Below are 13,397 nucleotides of genomic sequence, written 5' to 3'. Positions count from 1 at the left end.
ATTATAACAATTAGTAAAATTTGTATAAAAAATGTAAATACGTGTAACACGGCCCATAAATATTTGAATTAACAGTATAGTAAGTTTTAAAGGTTTTGGGACACGGACATAGATAATAATAATAATAATAATAATATAACTCTTTATTTATATAACACCTTAATATGTACAGAGTAAACTAATAAAACAAGGTGGGTGGCGCGTCTACGTTGTAGATGTCTATGGGCTCCAGTAACCACTTAACACCAGGTGGGCTGTGAGCTCGTCCATCCATCTAAGCAATAAAAAAAAATTAAAAAAAAAAACAAAAGTCGGTGATATAAATCGGCGGCCTTATCGCTGAAAGCGATCTCTTCCAGGCAACCTTGCAGGGAGAGGAATAAGTTAACTGGACGGTGCTATATCTTAATAAACTTACATAAAAATATATATTTAAATACACATGTGAAAAATAAATACCATATAAGATAAACTTACATACGATTAAATACAAATAAAAACTAAAAATATACAAGATAAAATACAAAAGAAGTAGGAACTTATACAGTTATATCATAGAAGCAAAGTAGTGCGATTTCAATCTGGACTTGAAAATTTCCGGCGAGGACGATTGTTTAACGCTTAAAGGTAACGCATTCCATAAACGGACTGATTCAACCGCAAAGGAATGGTCATAAAATGACGTCCCGTGAGCCGGAAACTTCAGCATTCAATTCTCCGATGACCTGAGTGAATGAGAGCTTGCAGTATGTAGGAAATCAAAACGTTCCTGAAAGTAGCGCGGGGACGAGGAATTAAACAGGACACTGTAAAGAAGAGACAATATATGAACATTCCGGCGATAACGAATAGGAAGCCACTTGAGCTTAACTCGATACTCAGAGACGTGGTCATATTTGCGTAAACCAAATATAAACCTTATGATGAAATTTTGAAGCCGCTCAAGTTTATTTAGCTGGGCCTCGGTTAGATCAAGATAGCTGGCGTCGGCATAATCAATAATGGGGAGTAACAGAGACTGTGCAAGTGCAATTTTAGTAGATGTTGGAAGAAAATTACGCAACCTACGTAAGGAACCCGCAGAGGAAAATAGTTTGCGACTGACTGACACCAGTTGTGGTCCCCATGACAAGCTGCGGTCAATGATAACACCAAGATTTTTAACGGTGTCACTAAACGGGATGCTTATCCCGTCAAGAGACAATTGGGGCAGATGTGTCCACTCTATCTTACTTCATGTCTTACTGCATGTCCTTTGGCTGCCAACAATTATACACTGGGTTTTTGTTGGATTCAGTTTGAGGCCGTACGCGTTACTCCACTCAGATAAGACGCGTAAGTCGCTATTCATAGTTCGAATAGCATCATGTAACTGAGGAAGTGGAGCTTGACAATACAGCTGAAGATCGTCTGCATAAAGGTGGTAGGACGAAGCGAGATTACAAGATATTGAATTAATGAAAAGAGAAAACAAAAGTGGAGATAAAACGCCACCCTGAGGCACACCGGCAGATGTACAGGGTGGCCCATAAGTCCTTTGATATGAAAAAAATTTTATGAAAATAAAACTAATTACATTATGAATTAAATTTTTATTTACATAAAAAGCTTAAAAAACGGGAATTATTTTTTGAAAATAACATCTCCTAAATGTAATCCGTTGCGATCACGGCACTCTTGCAAACGACGTCTAAAATTGTCGATGACTGCGCGGCACGTCACTGCTGAAATGCTTGTCATTTCTCTGCGGATGTTTTCTTTTAGGGCCTCAATTGACCGCGGGTTTGTGTCGTATACTTTAGCCTTAAGGTAGCCCCACAAAAAAAATCCATCGGGGTCAGATCTGGACTACGTGGAGGCCAGGAAATGTCTCCTCTCTTAGAGATAACTTTGCCAGAAAAAAGTTGACGGATAACGGGCATAGCAGTGTTAGAGGTGTGAGAAGTGGCCCCATCCTGTTGAAACCACGTCCTGGCATTAAAGCCTGAAAAGTTTTGCAATTCTGGTATGAAAAACTCTTCGATCATAGCCACATATCGCTCCGACGTAACAGTAACTGCGCGCCCTCTGCCATCCTCAAAGAAGTAAGGCCCTAGGATACCATGGGCTGACATAGCGGCCCAAACAGTCACTTTCGGACTATGTAAGGGCTTCTGATGCTTAAGTTTTGGATTGATGCAATTTTGTTTACTAATATGCCCGTTAAGATGGAAATGAGCCTCGTCAGAGAACATTATGTTATTGAAGGAAGTAAACCGATTCAACATTTCATTCGCATAATTTTGTCTTTGAATACCGTCAGTTTCCTTTAATTCTTGAACCAACTGAATTTTGTAAGGGTGCATATGTAAATCTTTCTTCAAAATCCGTTGTAACGATGTCCTGGATACGTTTAATGCTCTGGCGCGCTTACGAGTTGACTGTGTCGGATTTTCGCGAATAGACTGTGTCACTGTGTCTATGTTTTGTTCCGTACGTGACGTCCTTGGGCGACCCAACCGCGGTTTATCTAACGTCGAACCGGTCTCCTCGAACTTAGCAACCCAGTTCTTAATCGTTTGAAGAGTTGGAGTGTCGTCAAAGTTGTGTAAACCTTTGTGTTCTCGAAATTTACGCCGCGCAACGGTTGCCGAATTGTCGTTTTTATAAAACTCGCGCACACAAAACGCACGGTCCGCTCCGGTAAAACGCTCCATCGCGACTAAATTCCCAGAAACCGAAGTTACTCCCCCCGCTTCCCCTGCACCGCTCACGCGCGCCCTGTTCGTTTTATTCAAATTTTACTTTTCAAAGGACTTATGGGCCACCCTGTATTACAGCAAGATGAAATCGATTCACCAAGACGAACACACTGTCGGCGTCCGTACAGGTAATTACGAAACCATTCAATCACAGTTGGAGATATGTTGAAGGAGCGAAGAACGGCAAGTAGTATGTCAAAATCAACCGTTTTGAATGCATTGCTGAAGTCCAGCAGTGTCAACACAGTTAACTGACCGTTTTCCATACCCAGGCGTATGTCGTCGGTGATTTTTACCAGAGCAGTGACTGTACTATGGCCAGGACGAAAACCGGACTGAAACGGGTTCAGGAGATCATGACTATTAAGGAACGAACTCAACTGGTTATGGATAAGGCGTTCGAGGACTTTAGATAGGAAAGGAAGAATGGATATAGGTCGATAGTCGGAAAAGGATTTAGGGTTAGGTTTTTTTGGCAGAGTTATTATCTGTGCGGTATTATCTGTGTAGATACATATACGTGTATTTCACTCCATATTATCGTTTTTCATAAAATTAAGAATATAAAGTAAAATAAGACATGACTTAAAGGTCTTAGTTACCAGGTCATAAAATCTCTTAAAATGTACGTTCATAATTGACGTGTCATTCAATGATCAGTTGACAGGTACCTCGAATATATTAAGTGTATAATCTATGGGTACCATCGTAGGCTCTGTCGTAGCCGACAGGACAACCGTCGCCAACAAATAGTCAGACGTTATCAAACAAACTATTATTTGCACCGTTTTTCTCCGTTTCCTTTCTCTCTTGTGCTTTTGTCGGATGTTCTAAACTCTGTTGGTCAAGTATCCGACGTGTTGGTGCCGTACTTGGAATTATTTTTGATTGATTCTCGTCACGTTTATGGATGTCGGTCTCACGCGGCGGCGAAGCTTTTTCGTTTTCTAATATATTATCTTCCTCCCTGTGGCTTGTAGGTCTCTGTTTAAGTCGTTTGTGTCTTTTACGGACCTTCTGTATCTAATCTTATACCTTTAAACGAGCAATTCTTGTATATATATAATCTGAATCTCGGAAACGGCTCCAACGATTTTCATAAAATTTAGTATACAGGGGATTTCGGATAAATCGATCTAGCTACGATTTATTTTCAGAAAATGTTGTTTTATTCAGGCTTTCAATAATCAACTCTTCCCGACATCTATTGGCGAATAATAATACTATTTTTCTTAATTGAGGGCAACTAACCGCTTTAAAGACAGAACAAGATGGCGATATAAAAAAAAACAGATCATCATCTAGTACCCTTGATGCGGCATCTTGAATGCTCACGATTAGCACTACAACGAAGCCAACCGTCGCAGCTCGCTTCATTTTGATGAAATGATATATGCGACAGTAAAATTATAAAATTTAGTATCGCATTTTGATAAGGACCGGTGTCTGGAGTGGACCGGGGTTATCGGGTAGTAGATTTGTCGCAACGTCGGCATTGTTTTCGCTTACAATGTGCGCACCTAAATGGCTAGCATCCACAACTCTTGGGATCTAATAGATGAAAAGTTTTAAAATAAAACGTCGAATAATGTTTAATCATTTTTTATTGTTAATAAGCCACAGATACGCCAGTGAGTCTGTACGAAAATATTAAAGTTAAACTTCTGTTTGCGACGCATTTTCATGTGTTAAAAAATTTTGTTAAAAAAGTTTTTGTCTCCCTACGTATTCGCTGGTAGCCCAGGAGGCTATTCCGGTTATGTTCGGACGGGTAGGTGAGCTCACGGGCTCAACTTGAGAGAATTCGCTAACACTTATGAGAAGGCTCAAGGTCACCCAAAGATCGTTCGAGAGCGTTATGCTCGGAGTTTCCCTGCGAGATCAAATCAAAAATGAGGAGATTCGCAAGAAAACCATGGTAACCGACATAGCCAAAAGGATTGCGACATTGAAGTGGCAGTGGGCAGGACATATTGCTCGTAGAACGGATGGCCGTTGGGGCCAGAATATTCTTGAGTGACGACCGGAAGACGTAGCGTGGGTAGGCCTCCCACAAGATGGACCGACGGTCTATTGAGGTTCGCGGGGATCCGCTGGATGCAGGCAGCACAGGACCGATCTTTGTGGCTAGGCTTGGGGGAAGCCTATGTCCAGCAGTGGACGTCTGGATAAGAAGAAGCCTTAGTAATAGTAGTGGTTCGCAGAATCTACCACCGGATCGGAATCGCGACCCACTGAGAAGATCCGGCGAGAAACTCAGTGGGCTGTGGCTTTGGGTTAGTTCACTCGTCGTATAGTATATTTTGCGTCTGTCGCCTTCTCTGTAGGTTTAGTTCGTTTTCTTGGATTATACTACGTTCACATCTTCCGGCTTTGGAACACCACGAAATTCATCTCGTAGGTAAATAGTACGACCTCCTGCACTGTAGCTTGGAGCGCTATCTAATACCGTGTTCTGACCGTGAATATTACGATTTGCTGCACTGTAGCTTGGAGCGCTATCTAATACAGTGTTCTGACCGTGAATATTACGATTTGCTACGTTCTCATCTTCCGGCTTTGGAACACCACGAAATTCATCTCGTAGGTAAATACCACGATTTGCTGCACTGTAGCTTGGAGCGCTATCTAATACCGTGTTGTGATCCTGAATATTACGATTTGCTGCACTGTAGCTTGGAGCGCTATCTAATACCGTGTTGTGATCGTGAATATTACGATTTGCTGCACTGTAGCTTGGAGCGCTATCTAATACCGTGTTCTGACCGTGAATATTACGATTTGCTACGCTCTCGTCTTCCGGTTTTGGAACACCACGAAAAAGATCATGTCGGTTTTTATAATGACTTATTGCACCGTAGCTTGGAGCGCTATCTAATACCGTGCCAGCTAGGTCACGTTTGGAAACGTCCTTTCCACCACGTTTGATGAAGCGTGTACGCAGCGACGAGTCCTTGTCGCTCTCAGAAGCCTTCTCAACGACTCCTAATCCTTTGCCCACATCCTGCTTGCCCTTTTTCTCGCTGAGTTTGATGATGTAGACTTTTTGACGCAGCTGCGAGCCGTCATCTTCGTTTTTTTCAACTTGCCTGTCAACCGCTCCCAAGCCTTTGCTCAAACCTTCCGTATCTTTCAAGGACCTTCTGTGTAAGCTGACGGATCTGGCATCTTGAACGCCAATGCTTACAATCAGCAGGATAATGCCGAACGCAACCGTTGTGACTTGCTTCATTTTCTATGACTGATGTTGTTACTATGTTCTAACGTCTTTATATATATATTTTAGCATTAGATTAGATATTACTTATATAACAGTTATGATAACACGAGTGGATCGGGGTGAACAGGTCCCAAGAGCTAATTTAATATCGGTCAAAATACCCAGGCGAAAACGATTAGTCAGTTAAAAATATTATTCTGGTCTTAACGTTAGGTTTTAGGTATTATCAGGGGAAACGCTTAGATTGTTCCACATTTGGACTGCTTTCAAGTTAACTTAAACTAATTTCCTACAGTATTATACAGTAAGCGAAGAAATGGTAGGTATAATAGAAGAGTATGGAAGGAGAAAACATGTTGCGCCGACCCAAGGTGACTGGTAGAAGGGCAGGAGAATGATGATGAGTATTTTAAATAGAAGCGTCTTTTACATGTTTTACAAAATAGTCACTAAATAACAAATCGTTTTCTATTCCATCTAAGTGAGCCCGCAGCTCCCCAGCTTGACTCTATGAACTTTTAATCATAAATATGTGTTGGATGATAAATATAACGCGACATTTGTTTAAATGGTAGTTTAAAAATTATTATTTTTTAAACAAAATTTAATGGAATTGTCAGGTGTATATCACGAGGCATTGGTGACGTCAGCCGTAGTAATTAGTAGATCGACTAGGCTGCTGCATTGTAAGTGGATCGATTCTGATTTTTTTTTCTATATATATGCCTAAAAATTACACCAGCTAATTTTAGCTGATTTTATATCCACAAAGTCTCTAGTAGATCTTTGAATTAAGCTGCAAAATATTATGATTAAATCTGTTCACGCTTTATCGTTTTTATCCTGGGCGAGAACAAAGACTGCTTCAAAATTTAATTGCAGCAGAATTGTTGAATGCGACGAAATGTCGTGTTTAGTGTTTTTCAAAGATATTGGATTTCAATTACATCATTAATAATTTAAATTCATCTCGATAAATTAGGTATGCTTTTTTGTAATATTTTTATTGCCCTCGTAGACATACCAGCATGCGGTCCTCCTGATAGTGAGTAGTTACCGTTGCTCGTGGGCGTCAGGAATGAAGGGACACAGCCAATCTGCTGTCTCTCATATCGCCTTTTCGCATTAAAAGTGTACAATTTCCAAAATATTCAAAATGAGTTAATATGCGTAAACATTTGGTATCACCTGTATTTTTCTCATAAATACTGTCAAAATAGCGTAGTTTGGTTTTAGTTTTTTTAGTTTACTTATGTTTTTACTATTATTAACAAAATTAATACATAATTTGTATCTTACTTTAAAAGACAGACAATGTAACTGGTAAAAAATTAAAAATAAATGTTGCAAATGATGATTAATATTAAAAATATTAGTTTAAACCTATAAAGAACTCTCCTGTAAAATTAATTACTTTTGAGCTTATACAGTTTTAATGCGAGAAGACGATATTATACCAACTAATTGTATTTCGGATTCAATATATCGTCCTTCAGACAGAGACGCACGGATACCTCGTAATGAACGTAACATAATGAACCCAGAATAAAACACATATTTGCTTAATTACTGTTCGTGGATATTGATACGAATCAAGCAGAATTTAAAAAGTCAGGGCCACAAAATGTCCAAATATTTTGTGGTAGCATTAAACATATTTTTAACACGCTCTTTGCTCTTTTTGCACGGGGTAGCTGAACGCCTCACTACCCTGTACAGGAGACGAGGCCTGGACAGACCGGGCCAGCACTGGTGTGGGACTGCGGAAGAATTTCGATTCCCGCGGCCCCACGCGTACGTGTAGGGTGACACCGGGGTGGTTTTAGCCGGTAGGAGTCCGGCACGCCCCTACGCCTTTCCCCAGGCGGAGGTAGTACACGAGGATTTACCCCCGAAAAAAAAAGTCGTTGTAACTATACTGAGACCTTAGAACTTATATCTCAAGGTGGGTGGCGCATTTACGTTGTAGATGTCTATGGGCTCCAGGAACCACTACCGCTTTTTAGTTAATATATTTGTTTACATAGGTTTTATTTATTTAGTACTTTTTCCTGTTTCTTTCCGTTATGTTTTGTAAGAAACGTGATGATGATTCGCAAATTTTAATTGTAGTTAAAGTTATCGGTGTAGGAAACTTAAGACGAACGTAAACAATCTGTTTGTTATTTCGATTTTGGCCCCGAAATCTGACCTGTCGATTAGATAATGACAACTAATTAGTAAGCTGTTTATTAAGCAAAAAGTACCTACCTAATTTAAAAATTTTGTATTTTTATAATTTGGCTTAGTATGGTAATTTAAGTCGTCGTGGCCTAAAGAATAAGACGTCCGGTGCATTCGTATCTAGCGATGCACCCGTTTTCGAATCCCGCAGGCGGGTACCAATTTTTCTGATGGAATACGTACTTAACAAATGTTCACGATTGACTTCCGCGGTGAAGGAGTAGCATCGTGTAATAAAAATCCAACCCGAAAAATTTTAATTTGCGTAATTACTGGTACTAAGACGTCGTGTGAGTCCGTACGGGTAGGTACCACAATTTCGCCTATTTCTGCCGTCAAGCAGTAATGCGTTTCGGTTTGAAGGTTGGGGCAGCCGTTTTATTGTAAAAATTGTGACTTAGAACTCATGTCTCAAGTTAGGTGGCAGTATTTACGTTGTAGATGTCTATGGGCTATGATAACAAATTAACATCAGGTGGGCTGTGAGCTCGATCACCCAATTAAGCAATTAAAAAAATATTGAATACTAGCAGACCCGGCCACAAGTTGCCGTGGCTAAGGTTTTTGTTTCTAAATAACACGTGGCCGGCTATGCTAATACCATAAATAGAAACAATTTGATTTCTGTGTATTGCGTTTACTACGAAATAAATTTCACTTATATTTTAGCCTCAGCGTGGTGTTTAAGCCATTAAACTGTAAGCTTAGGAGAAACGTTGGTATTTTTAACACAGCGCCATCTATGAGACATTAATGTCAGATAGTAACTATTGTCTATAAAAACTGATTTAAGGCACCATCTGTTTTAGACTTATAAAACTTACAATTAATAACAATTATAAGCATAAGAAATAATTTTATTGTACATTAATCGAAATAAAAACCATTCTATGGCCTAATTTGGAACAAAATACATATTTAAAAAAAAAGTTAAAATTGGTTCAGTAGTCCATCGCGGACTAACAGCGTGACACGTAATTTATATACACTCGGGTGCAATGAAATCGCACATCTGTACATTTTTGGAAAAATATTATTTACTTCTTTTTATTTAAAAAAATACATGTATTTTTTTAAGTCTGCTAGGAATAGGTGTAATCAAATGATACGCAATGCCAAGCGCCGCCACATTCTGGATAATATCGCTTCTTCTTCTCCTGCCGATGTTTGGAAATTTCTCGGAACTTTGGGTATCGGCAGATCGCGACGTTTGGACATTCCAAATATTATTCAATTAGATGATCTCAACCGACACTTCTCCACATCCTCCGTGATAGATCCCTTAACTAAAAATCAAACGTTAGCTTATTTGTCTGGCCTAAGGCGTCCAGATGTTGTCCCCTTTCAGCTCTTTCCAGTTGCCCCCTCTGAGATAAGAAAAGTGATACTTTCCATTAAATCTAATGCGGTGGGATATGACAACATATGTCGCCGCATGATTATAACTATCCTAGACTGTCTCCTACCTGCAGTTTATCATATTATTAACTTCTCTCTTGACTCTGGAGAGTTTCCTTTCCTATGGCGCAGAGCTTATGTTCGTGCCCTACCTAAAATTCCTGACCCTTCTGTTCCTAATCACTTTCGCCCAATTTCAATCTTACCCTTCCTATCCAAAGTGCTCGAGATCTGTGTCCATAAGCAGCTTTCTCGATTTATATTTAATAATTCCCTAATTAGCCCTTTTCAATCTGGGTTTAGACCAGGCCACAGCACCATTTCCGCGCTTCTGAAAGTGACAGGTGATATCAGGGTGGGCTTGGAAGAATCCAAAATCACTATACTAGTTTTGGTTGATTTCTCAAACGCGTTTAACACCGTTTGTCACGATATCCTTCTTTCCATCCTCTCTCATCTCAACGTCTCAAAAGGGGCGTTGGATTGGTTCTCTTCCTATCTTCAGGGACGTCAGCAATCTGTTCGTAATGACGAACTCTCATCAAACTGGTGTAATCTTGAATCTGGCGTCCCACAAGGCGGTGTCCTCTCTCCTCTCTTGTTTTCAATTTTTATAAATTTTCTCACCCCTGAGCTACGGTGTGCATTTCATCTTTACGCCGATGATCTACAACTGTACGCACAAACCGATGTTGATCACATATCGGATGCTATTACCAAACTAAACAATGATTTAAAATCAATCAAAAATTGGTCCGATAGGTTTGGTCTGGCGGTGAATCCTACCAAATGCCAGGCGTTAATTGTTGGTAGCCATCGAAATATGAGTAAGATCAGTAATTTTAAGCTGCCGCCTGTTGTTTTCAATGACATAATCATCCCCTTTAGCCGAAACGTGAAAAATCTTGGATTACACATTGACACTACACTTGGTTGGAGAGCGCAAGTAACATCCATTAGTCAAAAAGTCATCAGGACCTTGCGATCTCTCTATCGGCTAAAAAATATGCTACCATCAAATGTAAAGGCCATGCTTGTGCAGACTTTAATTTTCCCTATGGTAGACTACGGTGATGTGTGTTACTATGACCTGAATGCAGATCTCCTCAACAAACTAGACCGCCTTCTCAATAATTGCATTCGATTCGTTTTCAATCTTAGAAAATATGACCATGTGTCCGCGCATCGAACTCGTCTGAAATGGTTACCGATCCGTCAGCGTAGAGAGGAGAGAGCGCTTACTACCTTGTTTTCTCTTTTGGACTCTGCCTCTTCACCCTCTTACTTAAAATCGCATTTTAAATACTTGAACGCAAGCCATGACAAAATTCTACGTTCTTCACATAATCGTCTCTTACAATGTCCTATCCATCGCTCAGATTTTTTACATTCTTCTTTCTTTGTACAGTCCATAATATTATGGAATTCGCTTCCCAAAGAAATCAGGATGATCAGCAATCGCTTTACTTTTAAACTCAAAGTTCGCGAACACATCCACAAAAAACTGGAAGAATCATCTCCAAACTAGTTTATTTCATTTTTCAATTATTATTATTATATTATATATATATATATATATTTACTTTTAGCCATTCTTAACTATAATACTAAATTGTGTATTTTCATGTGTATATTATTGTGTGTAATTATGTGTATGTATGTATTTTACTATTTTATACATAGGTATATTGAATTGTAGTATATGTATTCTATAATACTGAGATATTATTTTAAGGAAGATTTTTGTTTTGAGTTTGTTCTTTTTTTTTGTTTTGTTGTTGTTGTTTGTTATTTTTTTGTCAATGCACCTACCATGCATTATCTCTGCACCACCCTATGGTCGACTGGAAGAGAATGCCCATGGCATTAAGTCCGCCTGTGTACAAGTTTTGTTTTGTGCATAAAGTATAAATAAATAAATAAATAAATATTTTTTAACATAAGGTTGAAGGATAGTTCAATACCTATTCAATGATAGTATCATAATGATACCACATAAGACATGATAAGTTTACCTGCCTGCTGAAACAAAACGACAACAGCAAAGTCCAAAAATTGCTCCCTCAACTCACTGCAGTTTGCAAGACCAACTGCAGGTATAAAAAGGCATGTTTTGTGTAAAACGTCATCAGTTGCAAGCCAACGCTTAACCTGATAAGACCTCTAGTGACTCCAATTGCATTTGTCTGAAAAAGATGGATACTACTCCGGAAAAAGCCGCTCAAGTCGTCGCTCTAATTGAAGCGGGCCAGAACCAGAGTGCTGTAGCTCGACAACTGAATATCAGCCGATATTCAGTTCGTCGTGTGTACCAGCGCTATCGGGAGATTGGTGGCTTTGAAAGGCGACGAGGATCTGGTCGAGCAAGAGCTACAACACAGCGCGACAACAGATTTCTTGTAACGACAGCGTTGCGAAATCGTCGTTTGACTGCCGTTGAACATGCACAGCAGCTTCAACAGGTGCGTGAAGTGGTAGTCAGCAGGTGGACAGTCAGAAGGAGACTTGCCGAAGGTGGTTTGACTGCGCATAGGCCAGCAAATGGCCCTAAATTGACGCCAGCTCACCGCCGGGCTCGTTTTCGATTTGCACAAGAACACGTCAACTGGACAGCCGACCAGTGGAAGTCCTGTTCTCAGACGAGTCCAGAATGTGTCTTCATGATAATGATGGACGTGGAAGGGTCTACAGAAGGCGCTCAGAGCGATTTTCCCAATGTTGCATCACAGAACGTGTAGCATACGGCGGTGGTTCGTGTATGTTCTGGGGAGGTATCTCACTCGAACGAAAAACAGAACTTGTCTTCATCGTTGGGGCCAATATTAGGCGACAAACAAGAGGTCTAACATCTCAAAGGTACATAGAGGAAGTTCTACAAGAACATGTCGTACCATTTGGCCGTTTAATTGGAAGTAACTTCCTTTTTATGCATGACAATGCAAGATCTCATACCGCTGCGATAGTGAGACAATACTTATAAGAAGTAAATGTACCCGTGATGGAGTGAGTGGCCAGCTCGGAGCCCGGACCTTAATCCGATTGAACACTTGTGGGACGAATTAAAAAGAAAAATTAGATGTCGAAATAGTGCTCCAGCTAATCTCCAGGAGCTACAAAATGCGCTCAAAGAGGAATGGGACGCCATGCCACAAGACTTTATCAGAAACTTGATAGAGTCGATGGGGAATCGGTGTGAAGCTGTAATTCGGGCAAGAGGGGGCAATACTTGTTACTAATAAATGATTTTTCAGTATTTTCTGTTTTTTTTTTTTATTAATCCCCAAATTTTAAACGGTTTAGTTGAGTAATCATTTTGTAATAAAGATTAAATTGTTGTTGTATTTTATTTTCCTCAAGAAAGTAACCTTATCTCCACTTATATGGTATCATTGAATAGGTATTGAACTAACCTTTAACCCTATGTTAAAAATATACGTATTTTTTTAAATTAAAAGAAGTAAATAATATTTTTTTTTAAATTTACAGATGTGCGATTTCATTGCGCCCGAGTGTATATTAAAATTAGCTTGACAGTCATTTGGAAATTCTGTGGCACATAAAGTTGATTATATAATCTGATTTTTTTATAAAGCTTAGATGCGTGAACGAGCTCACGGCCAACCTGGCATGAAGTGGTGGCCAAACATCTAGAAATTAATAACGTAAATACCGCCACCCACCTTAAGACATGACTTCTAAGTCTTAGCTTTAAAGAAGTACTGCATTCTTGCCTAACCTGAACCTAAAACGCATTACTGCTTCACGGCAGATACAGGTTATTGGTACATACCCGCACGGTTTACAAAATGCCCTAC

The sequence above is a fragment of the Bombyx mori genome, chromosome 12, assembly GCF_030269925.1.
Source record: "Bombyx mori chromosome 12, ASM3026992v2".
Lineage (NCBI taxonomy): Eukaryota > Metazoa > Arthropoda > Insecta > Lepidoptera > Bombycidae > Bombyx > Bombyx mori.
This window is presented reverse-complemented; position numbering follows the sequence as displayed.